General features: G+C 39.0%; 1 non-coding gene across 1 annotated transcript; it reads left to right on the forward strand.

Annotated features, from left to right (window-relative positions):
- Positions 1 to 231: 231 nt before the first annotated feature.
- LOC127688293 (U6 spliceosomal RNA) lies at positions 232 to 337 on the forward strand. Its single transcript, XR_007978677.1, has one exon. It is a non-coding gene; the product is annotated as a U6 spliceosomal RNA (small nuclear RNA).
- Positions 338 to 18,493: the final 18,156 nt, after the last annotated feature.

The raw sequence follows: 18,493 nt of genomic DNA on the forward strand, positions 1-18,493 counted from the left end.
AACCAACTCTCACAAGTTGTCTTCTGACTTCCACATGAGTGTTGCCTTTCTCTGAATAAATAAATATTCCTTATTTTTGTATTTTATGAATTTGTTCATTGTTTCTGTGTGATAAAGTCTTATATAAAATCATCATGGTCTGATTGATGGAATCTGGTGCCCAAATATTTTCAGAAATAAAAATTAATGCAAAATAGATATGATAATAAAAATATTTAAAGTGCTTTAAAAGTGCTCGCTTCGGCAGCACATATACTAAAATTGGAACAATACAGAGAAGATTAGCATGGCCCCTGCGCAAGGATGACACGCAAATTCGTGAAGGTTCCATATTTTTACTAAAGCTCAAAGCACACATTGCACCTAACACAATAATTGTGGGGGACTTCAACACTCCACTCTCCTCAATGGACCGATCGGGAAAACAGAAACTAAACAGGGACACAGTAAAACTAATTGAAGCTTTGGACCAATTGGATTTGACAGATATTTATAGAACATTTCACCCTAAAGCAAAAGAATATACCTTTTTCTCAGCACCTCATGGTACCTTCCCCAAAATCGACCATATAATTGGTCACAAGGCAGCCCTCAACAAATATAAGACAATTGAACTAATCCCATGCCTCCTATCAGATCACTATGGTATAAGAGTGGTTTTCAATAGCAAAAAACAAAACAAAAAAAACAAAAAAAAAACAGAAAGCCCACATACACATGGAGGCTGAATAATACTCTACTCAATGACACCTTGGCCAAAGAAGAAATAGAGAAAGAAATCAGAGACTTTTTAGAATTTAATGAAAAGGAAGGTACAACATACCCAAATCTTTGGGACACAATGAAAGCAGTGCTAAGAGGAAAACTCATAGCCCTGAGTGCCTCCAAAAAGAAAATGGAGAGAGCATACACTAGCAGCTTAACAACACACCTGAAAGTCCTGGAACAAAAAGAAGCCAATTCACCCAGGAGGAGTAGAAGACAGGAAATCATCAAACTCAGGGCTGAAATCAATCAATTGGAAACAAAGAGAACCATACAAAGAATCAACGAATCCAGGAGTTGGTTCTTTGAGAAAATCAACAAGATAGATAAACCCTTAGCCAGACTGACCAAAGGGCACAGAGAAAGTATCCAAATTAACAAAATTAGTAATGAAAAGGGGGATATAACAACAGAAACTGAGGAAATCCAAAAAATCATCAGATCCTACTACAAGAACCTATACTCAACACAACTGGAGAATCTGGAGGAAATGGACAATTTCCTTGACAAATACCAAATACCAAAATTAAATCAGGACTAAATAGATCATCTAAACAGTCCCATAACCCCTAAAGAAATAGAAGGAGACATAGAAAGTCTTACAACCAAAAAAAGCACAGGACCAGATGGTTTCAGTGCAGAATTCTATCAGACCTTCAAAGAAGACCTAACACCAATACTCTTCAAACTATTCCACAAAATAGAAACAGAAGGAACACTACCCAATTCCTTCTACGAAGTAACAATTACGCTAATACCAAAACCACACAAAGATCCAACAAAGAAAGAGAACTTCAGACCAATTTCCCTTACAAACATCGATGCAAAAATACTCAATAAAATTCTTGCCAACCAAATCCAAGAACACATCAAAACGATCATCCGCCATGATCAAGTAGGCTTTATCCCAGGGAAGCAGGGTTGGTTCAATATACGGAAATCCATCAATTCAATCCACTACATAAACAAATTCAAAGAAAAAAACCACACGGTCATTTCATTGGATGCTGAAAAAGTATTTGACAAAATTCAGCATCCTTTCATGCTTAAAGTCTTGGAAAGCACAGGAATTCAAGGCCCATACCTAAACATCGTTAAAGCAATATACAGCAAACCGGTAGCCAGCATCAAACTAAATGGAGAGAAACTTGAAGCAATCCCACTAAAATCAGGGACTAGACAGGGCTGCCCCTTTCTCCTTATCTTTTCAATATTGTACTTGAGGTACTAGCTTGGGCAATTCGACAACATAAGGAGGTCAAAGGGATACAAATTGGAAAGGAAGAAGTTAAACTATCATTATTTGCAGATGACATGATAGTCTACCTAAGTGACCCAAAAACCTCCACTAGAGAACTCCTACATCTGATAAACAACTTCAGCAAAGTGGCAGGTTATAAAATCAACTCAAGCAAATCAGTGGCCTTCCTATACTCAAAGGATAAGCAGGCTGAGAAAGAAATTAGGGAAATGACCCCCTTCACAATAGCCACAAACAGTATAAACAACCTTGGGGTGACTCTTACCAAACATGTGAAAGATCTGTATGACAAGAACTTCAAGACTCTGAAGAAGGAAATGGAAGAAGACCTCAAAAAATGGGAAAACCTCCCATGTTCATGGATCGGCAGGATCAATATAATTAAAATGGCCATTTTGCCAAAAGCAATATACAAATTCAATGCAATACCCATCAAAATCCCAACTCAATTCTTCACAGAGTTAGAAAGAACAATTCTCAAATTCATCTGGAATAACAAAAAACCCAGGATAGGTAAAACTATTCTCAGCAACAAAAGAAATTCCAGGGGAATCAGTATCCCTGACTTCAAGCAATACTACAGAGCAATAGTGTTAAAAACTGCATGGTATTGGTACAGTGACAGGCAGGCAGATCAATGGAACAGGATTGAAGATCCAGAAATGAACCCACACACCTATGGCCACTTGATCCTCGACAAAGGGGCTGAAAACATCCAATGGGAAAAAGATAGCCTTTTCAACAAATGGTGCTGGTTCAACTGGAGGTCAGCATGCAGAAGAATGCGAATTGATCCATCCTTGTCTCCTTGTACTAAGCTCAAATCCAATTGGATCAAGGACCTCCACATAAAGCCAGACACTCTGAAGCTAATAGAAAAGAAACTGGGGAAGACCCTTGAGGACATCGGTACAGGGAGAAAGTTTCTGAACAGAACACCAATAGCATATGCTCTGAGATCAAGAATTGACAAATGGGACCTCATAAAATTGCAAAGTTTCTGTAAGGCAAAGGACACCATCAAAAGGACAAATCGGCAACCAACAAATTGGGAAAAGATCTTCACCAATCCTACATCAGATAGAGGGCTAATATCCAATATATATAAAGAACTCAAGAAGTTAGACTCCAGAAAACCAAACAACCCTATTAAAAAATGGGGTACAGAGTTAAACAAAGAATTCTCACCTGAACAACTTCAGATGGTGGAGAAGCATCTTAAAAAATGCTCAATGTCATTAGTCATTAGGGAAATGCAAATCAAAACAACCCTGAGATTTCACCTTACACCAGTCAGAATGGCTAAGATTAAAAATTCAGGAGACAGCAGGTGTTGGCGAGGATGTGGAGAAAGAGGAACACTCCTCCACTGCTGGTGGGGTTGCAAATTGGTACAACCACTCTGGAAATCAGTCTGGCAGTTCCTCCGAAAACTGGGCACCTCACTTCCAGAAGATCCTGCTATACCACTCCTGGGCATATACCCAGAGGATTCCCCACCATGTAATAAGGATGCATGCTCTACTATGTTCATAGCAGCCCTATTTATAATTGCCAGAAGCTGGAAAGAACCCAGGTATCCCTCAACAGAAGAGTGGATGCAAAAAATGTGGTATATCTATACAATGGAGTACTATTCAGCCATTAGAAACAATGAATTCATGAAATTCTTAGGCAAATGGATGGAGCTAGAGAACATCATACTAAGTGAGGTAACCCAGACTCAAAAGATGAATCATGATATGCACTCACTAATAAGTGGATATTAACCTAGAAAACTGGAATACCCAAAACATAATCCACACATCAAATGAGGTACAAGAAGAATGGAGGAGTTGCCCCTTGTACTGGAAAGACTCAGTGAAGTAGTATAGGGCAAAACCAGAACGGGGCAGTGGGAAGGGGTGGGTGGGAGGATAGGGGGAGAGAAGGGGGCTTATGGGACTTTTGGGGAGTGGGGAGCTAGAAAAGGGGAAATCATTTGAAATGTAAATTAAAAAATATATCGAATAAAAAAACGAAATTAATAAAAAAAAGTAAAAAATAATAAAACATGATCATTTAGATATAGATTTTCTAAAAAAAATAAAATAAAATGCTTTAAAAGAATTTAACGTTAACATTTTACATTAAACAACTTAATATTTAGAAAAAGACGTGAAGGAAAATTTTGGAAGTTGGATTATTTGAAATGTACCATATTTAGTTAATAATTATATTATTATAATTATTATAATTTAATTAATTTTATTTTACAAATAAAATTTGGGACTTATAATCAGTACATAGTTTTTGCTTTTTTACATATATGGAAAGCCAGTATTCAAACTAAAGAAGAAAATTTTAGTAAATTTTAAATTGCACCACAGAGGTGAACCAATAAATTTTACAGATTCCAACAAAATGTATAATATAATCCTCTTTTAGGAAGTCGCAGAGTTATTGCTGTGTTGGCATATGAGTTCTTTAAATGATTATTATGAATGCATTCGTTATGGCTTAGCGAGTAAATTATGAATACTTGTTTTTACCTTATGGGCCTCGAAGCATCTTACCAAAGGAATACCACACCCATAAATTAAGTTGATTTAAGACCACCACTCTGTGACTTCCACAACTTAAATAAGACTTCCTAGTTCTGAAACGGCATTGCCAGCTATAGCTTTAGCTATAAACATGTCACATTTTTATATTCCACACAGAAGTTCCTGAAAGGTGATGGTGAATATAGTTGGAAAAACTAGTCCACCAAGTTCAGCCATAAACATTAAGAGTCATATTGATGACATCACCAGCTTCTAGCAAGTTGAATGGGACCAAACTGCTCATTGATCTGTCTCTTGTCCACTCTGACAACTACCCCAAAAGCAAACCCCAGGAAACCAGACTTACCTCAGACTTCCTTAGAGTAACCAAAGAACCATAAATGAACAAATTATTTGAACCCAAAGTACAAGGCCTAGAGAGATGGCTCAACAGTTAAGAGCATTTATTTGCTCTTCCAGAAAACCCAAATTCAGTTTGGTTTCTAACGCCCATGTCAGGCATGCCACAAACTCATAGAACTCCAGTTTCAGGAGACCTAGTGCTCTATTCTCCACAGGCATCTGCATGTGCACTAGTGTGTTAACTGGTGCAAGTTCACAATTATACACATATATATGTGTGTGTGTGTGTGTGTGTGTACATATATGTATATATTAAAATATATAGTGAAATATATAGTAAAAATATGACATACATATATGTGTATGTATGCATCTATATTGTTTTTTAATTTTAGAAAAAGAACTGTAATTTCTTTATGGCCTCCTCCCTCATATAAACAATGCTTGCCCAGTAAGTAACACCACAGCATACTCAAAGGTGTGTTTCCTTACCAACGTTTCCTGTGTGACCTTTCCCCTCAACCACTAAGCTACCATCACCACTGAGCATTAGAACTAACAGTGGGAGGTCTGCAGCCAGTATCTAATAACTCTGGTGTCAAATATTTCTGGGGTACATCTGAGAGTGACAGCCAGTTCTACTCAGCCCCAATCCCAGCTCTGGTTAGAAGAATCTCCACTTCTGAAACAATTCCTGACCAGCACCATGCTATACCATGCAACACCTAGGGGCTCTGTCTTAAGAAGTCTTCTTGTTTTGAGATTAACTTCTCTGAGACATTATTTTTTAAGAAATTCCCAATTCATTCTGTGAAAAAAAGAGGTAATAATTTTGCATTGTTGAAAGTAATTTAGGGTCATTTAGGTCTCAGAAAGGCATGATGCACTTATCTCAGTGTGGACATTTGTATCCCACTGTCCCTCCTTCTTGTGAACATTTCTCCACTCTCCATACAGCAGGCATAATGAGCAAATTCTTGAGAGACAGCTTCATGCAACCCACAGTTAGGTAGGCAGTGAAAAGCAGGAAGTACCTGTCAATTTCAATTAGCAAAAATCCACTGAGTACTGACAAGTTCTCTAAACTATGCTAAACATTTTGAAGCATATAAAGATCTAAAAGATTTGTTGGCCTCCAGTTTCTTGCAATCTTGTTACAGTAGCTCATAAATCAATTGGAAAACAATACAAGGAGATTGAGTGGTTCCTCTAGCCAAGGAGTCACCCCTGCAAGCACACACACACACACACACACACACACACTGTACATTTTTGGAATGTGGTAAGAAAGAATTCCAAAGCTCTAAGTTCCAAAAATGGTCTCTGCTTTCACAGTACACTAAACCTTCAAATTCTTAAGGGAAAATATGCTTAACATTCCAATCAATCAACTTCTTCACTCATGCCGTAGGGCAGTTGGCGTTTGTCTTCATATATGGAGGGGAAAGACAGAATCCAGAAACAGGGAATCATGAAATCCAAGCAAAAGGGCTGTGAGAGGAGAAAGAACCATCAAAGTATAAGAAGTGTCTGATGACCATCTGCAGACAAAAACAGAAGGACATTGTCGGATGCTTCATCTTCCTGCTCTGGAAAAAAAATAAGAACCTGGGAGTCTTTATGTAAGCCTGTAGTGAAAATTTAACTTGTAAACTACAAGATTGACTATTAGAGTTAGTACTTTTAAAATTTCACCTCACCTACTAATCATTCCATGTGAAATACTTCCCGTAAAATCAGAGATAAAAACAAACTGGCTGAAAAATACAGATGAAAACTAACTTCCGATTAACCTATAAATATATTCCTGAAGTCATTTATAATGGATGTTGCCAACACACATGCGCACTCAGTCAGCTTCAGTTATTATGAGATACTGCATGAGAAAACTATTTACAGGCACGATGTTTTTAAAACTAAATTTAGCCATATGAACCTCTCTACTTGAGTTACATAAATATATTAGCAACAGCCATCAATGACTTGAGTTGAGGAAAAAGAAGCAAAGAACCCAGAAACAAAATTCAGAAACTGATGTAAAATAGTAGACTATAAACCTCTTCAGGCCCTTGGGTCCTTTCTCTAGCTCCTCCATTGGGGACTCTATGCTCAGTCCATTGGTTGGCTGTAAGCCATGGGTATTTTGATTCCCCTTCTAAGAAGGACCAAAGTATCCACACTTTGGTCTTCCTTCTTCTTGAGCTTCATATGATTTGTGCATTGTATCTTGATATTCTGAGCTTTTAGGCTAATACCATACCATGTGTGTTCTTTTGTGACTGGGTTACCTCACTCAGGGTGATATTTTCTAGTTCCATCCATTTGCCTAAGAATTTCATAGTCATTGGCTTTAATAGCTGAGTAGTACTCCATTGTGTAAATGTACCACATTTTCTGTATCCATTCCTCTGTCAAGGGACATGTGTATTGTATCCAGCTTCTGGCTATTATAAAGAAGGCTGCTAAGAACATAGTAGAGCATGTGTCCTTATTACATGTTGGAGCACCTTTTGGGTATATGCCCAGGAGTGGTGTAGCTCGGTTCTCAGGTAGTACCATGTCCAGTTTTCCAAGGAATCACCAAAGTGATTTCCAGAGTAAAATTGTTTAATGATTTTACCAGCTTGCAATACCACCAGCAATGGAGCCCCCATAGGAGGAACAATAATATGTACCATCCAGTACCCCCCAGAGCTCCCAGGGACTAAATCACCAACCAAGAGTACAAATGGAAGAAGCCATGGCTCCAGCTACATACATAGCAGAGGATGGCCCTTTCAGACATCAATGAGAGGAGAGGCAATAGGTCCTGTGAAGGCTCAATGCCCCAGTGTAGGGGAATGCCAGGTCAGGAAAGTGGGAGGGGGTTGGTCAGAAAGGGGAGGGGAGATGGAATAGGAGGTTTTCGGAGGGGAAACAAGGAAAGGGAATAACATTTGAAATGTAAGTTACACAAATATCTAATAAAAAATAAAAATAGTAGACTATATATATATAGTAATATATACAAAATTCAGAAACTGACATAAAATAGTATATATCAATGAAGATTCTACCAGGTCTATGACTTGGACTAGTAACAAGGCTTCCAAATGAGATAGTTGAAATCAAGACTATTAACATGAAATCATCGGTTTCTAAGCCTTAAATCCTTTATATTCATCCAGGATCCCATATCCTCTCCCTCACACACCTCATAGGAAATGTGAGATTTCCACACAGATCAGCAAACTCATTTCCCACAATTAACTACAAGTTGTTGAAGACACTCTGTAGAAGACCTTAGTTCATAAAAACAACAGTTCAGCAGCACAGGCCTCATTCAGTGTCGCACACAGTTTACAGACAAGGACACTGAGAATCACAAGAGTCGAATGTCTCCCACCATCCCTGATGACAAGCTTTCAGAGTACCAGAAAGAGCTGTGCTGGCTGCTGTGGGAGGAAGACATGAATAGTCTCACTTAGTACTAGCCCCCGCATGCTGTATACTCACCTGCCAGGCAAGATCTGCCCAGGAGTAAAACAGGAACATAACAGTTCCAGAGCAACTAACTGCTTTCTGATTCAAATTGAAGCCTGCTCTATGGAAGGAAGTTTCATGTCTGGTACTGTAATCCTGGTCAAAGTCCATGATTATGTATGTCATAGGCCCTAGAGTAGAACCAGCTATTATTTTCTGCTAAATGGCCATGCTGTCATAAACATTTGTGTGTCTTCCCATACACTGGGGCAGCCATCAACTTTAGTTAAAGAAGCTTCGTTCTGTGGATAGCCGTCAGTGGAGAGATGCACAACTGGTCACAGTGCTGAGAATTAAGAAACTCAGAGTTCAGCCTTAAACGGGACAGCTTTATTAAGACATGTCCAGGCACATGAAGACTCAGGGAACATTGTGGAATAGGAGGGAGAAAAAAAGTGTTCTAACCAGAAGATAGGGAGAAATGGTGTGATCTGTTGGCATAACATGGCCATTGTGATCATGAGCTCACAGAAACTGTGGTTAACCTGTACAAGCACTATATAAGACCAATACAGCTAAAATTCTGGCATGGATGGGGAAAATGATATCCCAGGCCCATTCCATACTAGGGAACTATTGGTTAGTGGGGGGTGGGGGGGAAGGGTTGATATTTCTTTATTAAGGGTGTAGCAACTCATAGGCTTCACATGCTACAATGCATGGCCTCACATCCAAGCACATATAGGCAGCTATAACTAGATTTATAGCTCTGAATCTCAGAGCCTAGGAAAATGTATACCCTGCTGCAGAATTGGATAAAGTCTAAAGAAGGCTGTAAGTCGTTGCCAGAGACCCCCATGGCTTAAGCAGTGTTGTCTTGTAGGAGGACCTGGGGCAGGTTACAGAGCAGCCCCCCTTCCTCAGAACCCCAGTGCTCTCTCTTCTGTGTTTCCCCTGAAGCAGTTCCAACCTGGAACTTTACATGCAGGGGCAAAAAGAAGAAAAAAGAAGAGGAGGAGGAGGAGAAGGGAGGAGGAGGGAGAAGGAGAAGGAGAAGGAAAGGAGGGGGAGAAGGAGAAGAAAGAAGAAGAAGAAGAAGAAGAAGAAGAAGAAGAAGAAGAAGAAGAAGAAGAAGAAGAAGAAGAAGAAGAAGAAGAAGAAGAAGAAGAAGAAGAAGAAGAAGAAGAAGAAGAAGAAATGTCAAACAGCAATTGCCGTCATTGCCTTTCCCAACATCACTTTGCTATTAGCCGTTGACAGAGCAACCATGTAGGGTGACTATCTGAGGAGGGAAGACCTGCCTCTGTGAAACAGCCTCAGCACACCTGCAGACAGCTTCCAGCAGCTTTGCAGGAGACCAGAGAAACACAAGAACAGTGAAAGGAGCCTATGGGAAGATCCTAGCATCCAGCCTTCCACTTACCATCCCCCTCTCCTACCTGCCCCTGCAAACACAAGTTTCTTAGCACTATGCATGCTGGGAGTTGCAGCGATAAGCATGGTGTCAGGTAAAGACAGACTCTTGCTCTCCAAATGTGAGCCTGAGTGTGAAAGCAGGCTGCTTTCTCTCCCACTTTTCCAGGTCAAAATACCCTGTGAAGTGAGCCGCTCCCAAGAGTGTCTTAATCCAGGCTGCGTATTTCCTGCCTCTTAAAGAAGCCCCTGCTCATCCTGGGATTGTTCCTAGTGGCATTGTGGTCTCTCTGTCCCTCTGTCATCTCTGTCCACCTCTATCTCTGTCTCTCTTGTCTCTCTTTGTTTGCCTGTCTCTACCATCTCTGTCTCTGTCTGTCTTTGTGTCTTTCTTTCCTTCTTTGTCTCTACTGTCTCTGCCTCTCTGTACCTCTGCCTCTTTCTGTGTGTGTCACACATACTCTCCCTCTCCATCTTCCCCTTCCCCTCCCCCTCTCTCTGCCATTCAAGTACACACACACACACACACACACACACACACACACACACACCCTGAGATAACTAGGTGGGTCTACCCCTGACTGAATGGCATTCTCTGAGCCCTCTATCTTGAATCATTCCATCTTTTACTCCAAATGCACCTACCCTTTCTTCTCTATGCAAGCACATGAAGTATCACCATTGTATCTTTGACATTATTATCAACTTTAGTACTGAGTAATATACACCCAGAAGCAACCTGACCTGTGTCAAAAGAGTTTGAACTCTAAGCTTGTATTTATGCCACTTTTGGTTTTGACGCATAGACACCCTTCACCCATTCTTGAAGCAATGTAGCCAGTGCTCCTTGACCCCCACCATTTCTATTCTTTGTGTTAACACTAAAACATCCTCCTAACAGCTCTGCAGGAGATAGAAACTAAATATTGTTTCTAAAAATTGATCCCTCTTAACCCTGAAGTAGAGAAAAATCAATATTATGCCAGTAAGGGTGACAACCCCCCAGTCTAGTATCTATTACATTTTTCCTGGCTTGTCATCTGGGAGTGCACTTGACCAAAGGAGTTGGTATTTTCAGATCAGTAGATAAGTGTAGACGGGGTCGAAGGAAAATAAATGAAGAATAATTGCTTCGTCTCTAAGATTTCCACCACGGGGAGAGTCTGAACCATCTCAGTGCCCAGAGTTAGTTGCAGCTCCAGATCCAGGGACAGGACAAGAACACTGCAGGGTGGGGGTGGGGGGAATCTGTGGAGTGTTTTGTGGATGCTCAAACACAGAATCAGGACAGAACAGAATCTCCACTGGCCAGTCGGAGCTGACTTCACTACCTGGCTCAACCAAGCTGTGGTGTGCTGGCCCTCTACTCCTCCCCAGTAATTAGAGGTTTCATATTACTATACTGTATGGGGAAAAGTTATTTGTTGGGACATGACAGGCGATCTCCTTGAAAACTCAGGGTGCCTGAGCAAAAAAAAAAAAAAAAAAAAAGTATTGGAGACAGATGGACATGTTCTTTTCTATTTCCTAAAGTGCTGAAATAAAAATATTTAATCAAGCATCCACAATGGTGGGCTTTGTTAACCAGGAGAGCGGTACTCCTAGGACAAGGTAGCTTACATCCCCAACAAGGTCACAGGTGCCACAGGTGCTTCTGGTCTGAGGATTTATACCATATGAACTGATGGTCTGCAGCAACCCTAAATTTCTGAAACTAGAGTGGACAACAGTCGTGAAGGTGTCTATGGAGCAGTCTTGAATGGCTGGCACAATACCCATTGGTAAGCTGTCCTGGATGGTAGATGAATAATGTCTCAATAAAGTTCTTATATTTTAGAAGGAAGAAGCACTTTTTTAAAATATTACATAGATTACAAATGCAAACAGAGGCATTCAGAAACGAAGAGGGGGTTCACTGCACCGGATGTTGCTGTTGTGGTGTCATTTAAAAGATGAGGATGAAACAGCACAAGACAGAAGAGAGATACTTAAGAGATTACTGTTAATCTTTGGGGTTAAGTAGACTGGTGGGGAGACTAATGGGGATTCACTAGGAAAGCCTGGGTTAGCGTTGAAGGAATAACAAGCAATACTCAACTCATCCTGCTGAGCTTTATAACGAAAGGGAACAGACAGAACCCTACTGCATTAAGTTAATAAAAGAGGCCAATGGGTTATTTTTTTCCCAAGAGGCCTAACAATACTTGCTATGATATACAACCTACGTAGCAATGTCTTATTGGAGAGTCGGGTAAGACTCTAACTATTGCTCAAATAAGTTTTATTCCAAAATCTTTGTGAATTAGAAACAAATATGAAAGTATGAAAACTTGAGTTTGGGATCTGAGATGAGCACATCAAACGTTCGTGTGTTGAAAGCTCAGCTCAAGGACTTTTGGGAAGTGACCAAATACTGGAGAATATGTTCTCCTCTGGTATATATAATCTTTACATCATTAAATAATCACGCTGTTGGAAAGTTGAACTGGAAACAAGCTACTGGTGACATGCCCTAGAAGAATACAGCTTGTTCCTGCCCATTCCCTACTCTGCCTCCTGGCCACCATGAGGGAACTACTTCTGCACACCTATGTGGGTATCACAGTACTCTATCTTACCTCAGAACCCCCAAACAATGGAGTTAGTCAATCATAGGCCAATAAACAAATACAAGTAAATAAAAATTAAAAAATTAAAAGCCAGCAACAACAAAAGAAAACAAAAACAAAACTGAAGCTATGATTCAAAACTAAACCATTCTCCTTTCAATTTCCATCTCCTCCGATATTTTTTCATAACTATGAAAAACTAGCATATTTAAATGTGGCCCCTTAGATACTTGTAAGCATTTCAGTGATGTTATTGCTAATGGTATCTGCTAAAAGAAAAGGGAGAGATATGTTAAGATAGTAAAGGAAGTGTGCGAAGTTTGACACAAACATCGTTAGAAAAATATAGTGGAATAATGAAGTAGCAAAAATTAATTTTTGGTACCTCCAAAGTTCCTAAAGTATCACTTAGAGGAAAGGGCAAAGATAGGCAAGCTTGGAAGTAGCAGATGTTAATTCCAGCATCCTGTCTTCCTTTGATTGCAGGCACATTATCAAGTGGTGACTAAATGGTCCTCCCTAGGAAACGAATGCATTGTTCTTGGTTATCAGAATCCTTCAAATATTGCTTCTTCCTTTTCTAATAAAAGGCCTGACTCATTCTTTGAAATGTTTCCCACCCATCCTCAAAGATGTGACTCAAAGAAGTTAATACATTTAACAGCTTATACAAAGTTCAACCGTTTTTTCATTTTTTATTATTCCTGTGTATTTTATTCAGAACAACAAACACCATTCAGTAATCTCTAGAAATGCATTTATTGGTGGAATGTTTCAGTGCAGTGGAAGGAACATACATGATTTGTAGCACAACTTAAATATTTACCATGCCATTTATTTGATGAATCCAACTAGTAAAGAAAGGTCTTGAGAAGTATGAAAACCAGAAGACTGTTCCAAGGGAAAATCTAGCCAAAACACAATAGTAAGATTAGTGCATATTGGGAGCCTCTCAGTATCCCAAGAGCTTCTTAGATAGTTTTTGGTGGGCAGAGGAGGATGCTGATACAATAATAGGGTGTGAAAATCTAGCTTAACCCTGGGTGGCATTAGCTAAAGGTAGCTTGAGTTCTATATCCATTGCTTGTGAGCTTGGGGTTAAAAAAAGAAATGGGTTTAAAAGCATTCTTCTTAATCCCAGCACTTGGGAGGCAGAGGCAGGCAGATTTCTGAGTTCCAGGCCATCCTGGTCTACAGAGTGAGTTCCAGGACAGCCAGGGCTACACAGAGAAACCCTGTCTCGAAAATAACAACAACAAAAGCAACCAAAAAGCATTCATCTAGAACCACATGACTGACTGACTCCTGTGAAATGAAATCAATCCTAGCAGTGAATGCACAGTATCCAGAAGCAGCATGAAAGGCAGATGCATTTTTCAACTGATATCAATGTTCAAAGACGGCAACCTGGTAGAGAGTCCAGCAATACTCATGAAGGCAGCTGCAGCATCCCTAAGAAAAAGTCGTGGCCACACAAAAGCTTTCACAATGGTGACTAAAAGAGAATGTTCAGTTGAAAATGGACTTGCAAAGCTGTCTATTGGTAAGAGGAAAGCATTGGAAATTAGCAATCATACTTTCCCCATCAAGCATATTTTCTCCATTAGCTTCGGGAGAAAAATCCTAATGCAAACTCATTTATCAGTCAGGAACTGAGTAAGTTAACATCATCAGTTCCATAAAAAAATGAGAGAAATTTCAGAAGTAAGCAGAACCTCTTACCAAGTATGGGATATGGCAGGGTCAGGTTATAAGACTGGTATGGAAGGTTCTAGCAATTAGTCACTCATGAATTAGACCAGTGCTATGCCTGCTATATCTCAGGCTGTGGGACAGTAGCTGATAAAGCAAAGACAAATACAGTGTAGTATTTAAGTGCCTTACAGCATTCAGTAAAGATCTGATGCCTCATAATTTCAGAAGAGAATGGATCTTAAATAAGAGAGTACACTTTCTGGGTTTAGGGGGCCATTGGTATTTTCAGTGGTTAAAAGAATACCAGCATTTACAAAAAAAATAAATAAAACTAATAACATCTACTTGAAATTTTCCCCAAAATAAATTCTCCATTTTAAAAAAAATGAGGAAACTTAAATAGAAATCCACCCTATATGTTACATTAAATCAATCCCACAAGTAGCCTCATAAAGCAGAAAATCTCAAAAGCATGCCTATATTTATTATGTCTCATGGAATAACCCATCACAGCTCTTCTACTTATGGCTCTAAACAAAGTTAGTCAACCAAAAATATGAGATATTTTAAAGACACAAAATCAAAATTATTGAAATGTTTACCTTCTAAAGTAATATGCACAACCATTTATCCTGTGTCTTCTATTAATTGGCTATTTATTTTGATACTGATTTCCAAATATCCCATTTTTACTGTTTTGTGAATAATGCAATTTTGAATACATTAAATTGCTAATATTATTGCAAAATGCCATCTTCTGCTCTCTAATTTTTATCAAAGTGTTAGCAGGGATTATGTCAGATATCCCGGACCTCATATCTTGTAACAAACCTTTTCTAAGTTCTATAGTTTTCCATTCTGTCAGCCATTTTTCATCTATTTTGAATTTTTTGTCTATTTTTTCCCTAAACCTAAGATTAAATTTTAAACCTTTTCTTTCTTCTATAACAAATTTACAACACTCTTATTATTTGAAAAGTGTTGAACATATTGAAAACTCAGGATAAATACCATTTCTGATTTTTCGGCAAAATAAGATAGTCCATGTTTTTCTAGCGTGATGGAATACATTACCTCACACTGACAGGGAGTTACTCTTGTTTAGAACAAGAGCCAACATCCCTCTGCTGAACTTGGTGAAAAGCATCATGAAGCACTTTCACCCACTGTACAACACCCCCTCCTCAGTTTCCTCATGCCAAAGCAGAAGAGTGGGAGCCAACTGAGGCGGGTACCACAGCGGTGGCGGCTGAGAAAAGTAAACAACGGGCTAAAGGAGGCTTCATTTCCTGGAAGCCAAGATAATCCTTCATAAAGATGAAAGGCTCCAGGAATGTGAAACACTGACAATTGCTTCCCTGGCTGGAGGCCTGGGGTCTACAGAACCTCCAGGTCCTATTGGACAATGTCCCAGGAAGGAGCATGCTAAGGACACTCAGAAGAAAGTTTTGGAACTCAATAGGAAGGCTGTGTTGTTTGATTTTCGTCTGTTTTGTTAACTGTTGAGTAAAAAAAATAAGGCACTTCATCATATCCTTAAAAGTTCATAGATATTTCTGAATGCAAATAATGGTACCAAATTCTAGCTTAGATGTTTAGGATGTATGGGGACCACTGAAGTAATTCATAGCCACATATTTTAAAGGATTTGACATTCTTCTTAAGCACCTGGCCTCAATGTTCCAGTGCCTATAACAGTAATAAAAGAGTTTGCCTTCACAAGAGGGCAGAGGATGCCTACACAGTCTCTGAACCATCAGATAATCTGATGAGGAAAGGGGGGAGGTATGAAGGCTTCTTGAAGGGAAGAAATGACTTGGACAAAGGTAAATGCCCAAGGAAATTAAACACAACAGATGGGAAATCTTTCTCCTAGAAGATCCCACTAGCATCAGGTCCAGACTGGCATCAGAGAAGACATGATGTGGACACATAGAAAGGCCATCATGCCCACATGCATAATCCTGTTACAGGACCAGAGAAGCCAGTAACTAGGAAGACTGATGAAAGAGGTTCAAAGATAGAACTCTACCTACATCTGTCATGGCCACAGCTGGACAGAAGATGATAAAACTGGATTAGAGTGATAGTAAAACTTTAAAATCAAGCACATTTAATTCTCCAGTGGATAAGTTGGTATTCTGTAAAATAAAACAATATCATGTTCAGGTTGGTGAGGAGATGCCTAGACATATAAATTTGAAAGTTGAGTCCAATGTCTAGTTGCTTCTATACATTCCAATAATAGCCACTTCCCCTACCCATTGAATTGCTTATTATTATATCTCTGTAAATCATTGACGATTGTTCATTATAACTTAGAAAAAAGCATGTCAAATATAGAGTTACTAGAAAGAAAATTATATTTAAGTATATGGGTTTGGATCAAAATATTCCAATATCTTGTTTGTGGCTTTTTCAGAGATGTACTTCACTAGTACATATCCTTTGAAACAGTCACGTTAGTAGAGAATATTATGTTTCAGAAAGAAACCTATTTCTTAAAGGAATAAAAGGAAGCAATGAAATAAAGAATGAGAAACATCGCTCTCTGACCACATCCTTGAGATAGTCATTTGTGCTTAGGGACAACTATTAGCTTAGCTAGCTTGACTATAACAAGCATTAGCAGCATTGGGGGCAGGGTGTTCATAGGGACACTGCAAGCATCTCAAATCTCATGACTAGAGATATATTTTCAAGAGATTTCAAGAAACTAGCCCTATAATCTCTCTCTTGGGGCATCTCAATTTCCCTCTGAATGCTTGCTTCATTTTTGGCTCTTCTCAGAAGAGAATCCTGATCTTCTCTGGTTTATACTGGCTTATAAGTTTGCTACAACTCTGAACATACTGCCTTCTTGACCTAAAGCTCTAAGCCTTTCTGGCAACTTTTCTTCATATTTCTGATTCAAATAAACAGATGAGAGAAGTATATTTGTTCTAGTTTCTGTTCCAAGCCTGTGACAATAACAAAGACACCAAAGGGTTGAGTTTGGGTCTTCATCTACTGTCTTTCTCTGCCAACGTGGGACAGGGTGCTTGAATTGAGTTCCCAGTGAATTCTAATCCAGGATTCCACAGAGGAGAACAATGTGCTGTCTGAGAAAGAAGACTTGACTTTTATTTGCGTCATACATAGTGTACTATTTATTGAATTTACTATTAATGTAGCTCTTTATATATCCATTTCATGAGTTCACTTTGAGGTAGAAATGGAAACCTTTTCCATGTTTTAAAACAGAACCCACTGCAGTTATAAAAGGTCCCAAGGTTTACCCATCTGATATGTTCTCTCTTGTCTTGAGAACTTAGTGGAAATTTGACATGTTTAAGTTGAAAGTAAATTGCCTTACACATAGTTAAATATAAAATAAAAAAACCTTTTTATACAAACGAGAAGGCAGAGTCCAGGTCTCTTGAATGCAGAGTACTGATGTACCCACATTGTGAAACTCACTTATGGAAGAGACCTCATACCCACAGAGAAAACCCGAGACAGATGAAAACCTTTTCTCTGCTCTAACCTAACTACGTCCCCTCTTGTTCTTCACTCAGCAGAGATGAAAAGCGATTTTCCTTGAATAAGCCAGCAACAAGGCAGCACACCCTTCCTTCCACTGTGACCTCTTATGAAGTAGACACCAAGTTGAACTCCCTTTGTTAAATGCTGCTGAGTGGTGGCCTGAAAATGGAGGCCTCCCCAGGCTCAGATCACCCATTCCTTCAAAGGCACTCATAGTCAGCCACTAGACTCTTAGAGAATGAACCCAAAAAGCCTTTGCCTTTTAGGAACACCCCTTCCGATTCATTTTCCACTTCAACCTAAGCATAGAAAAGGGAATATGAAGGAAATTATAAGCACTTTTTCTTTCATATGCTTTGACTAAAAAAAAAGAAGGAAAGAAAGATAATCTAAGAATGAGTTTTTATCTTTTCCAGGTTTTAGGCAGGAAAAGACTTGATTTTTTAACCAATTTTATCTTAATTAGTTAACAATGGCATAATTATTCCATAATCCTACTTTTCAACAAGTATACAAAGTGACTATTCCTCCAGAGAGTATGAAACTAGCCAATATTAAGTGTGATTCTTCTGCAAAGAGAAAGACAAGTTCTTTACAAATAGCTGTTTCTACAGGAAGTGCAAGTAGATGAGAGAGAACCACATCAAAGGGATAAGGTAGATTCTAGAGGACGCAAAATCAATAACCTAAGTGTAGGGCATGGATTCAATTTTAATCAACTCATAAATGAAATAAGGCTAGAAGGCAGAGCAACCTCGGGAAGAAACTGATCAAAATCCAAGAAAGAGTCTGAGTTCTTTATTCTTATAAGAAATGGGGAAGCAGGGTTTTTTTTAAATATATGATTGGAATGACTTTTAAAGAAAATTATCCTA

The sequence above is a fragment of the Apodemus sylvaticus genome, chromosome 6, assembly GCF_947179515.1.
Source record: "Apodemus sylvaticus chromosome 6, mApoSyl1.1, whole genome shotgun sequence".
Taxonomy (NCBI): domain Eukaryota; kingdom Metazoa; phylum Chordata; class Mammalia; order Rodentia; family Muridae; genus Apodemus; species Apodemus sylvaticus.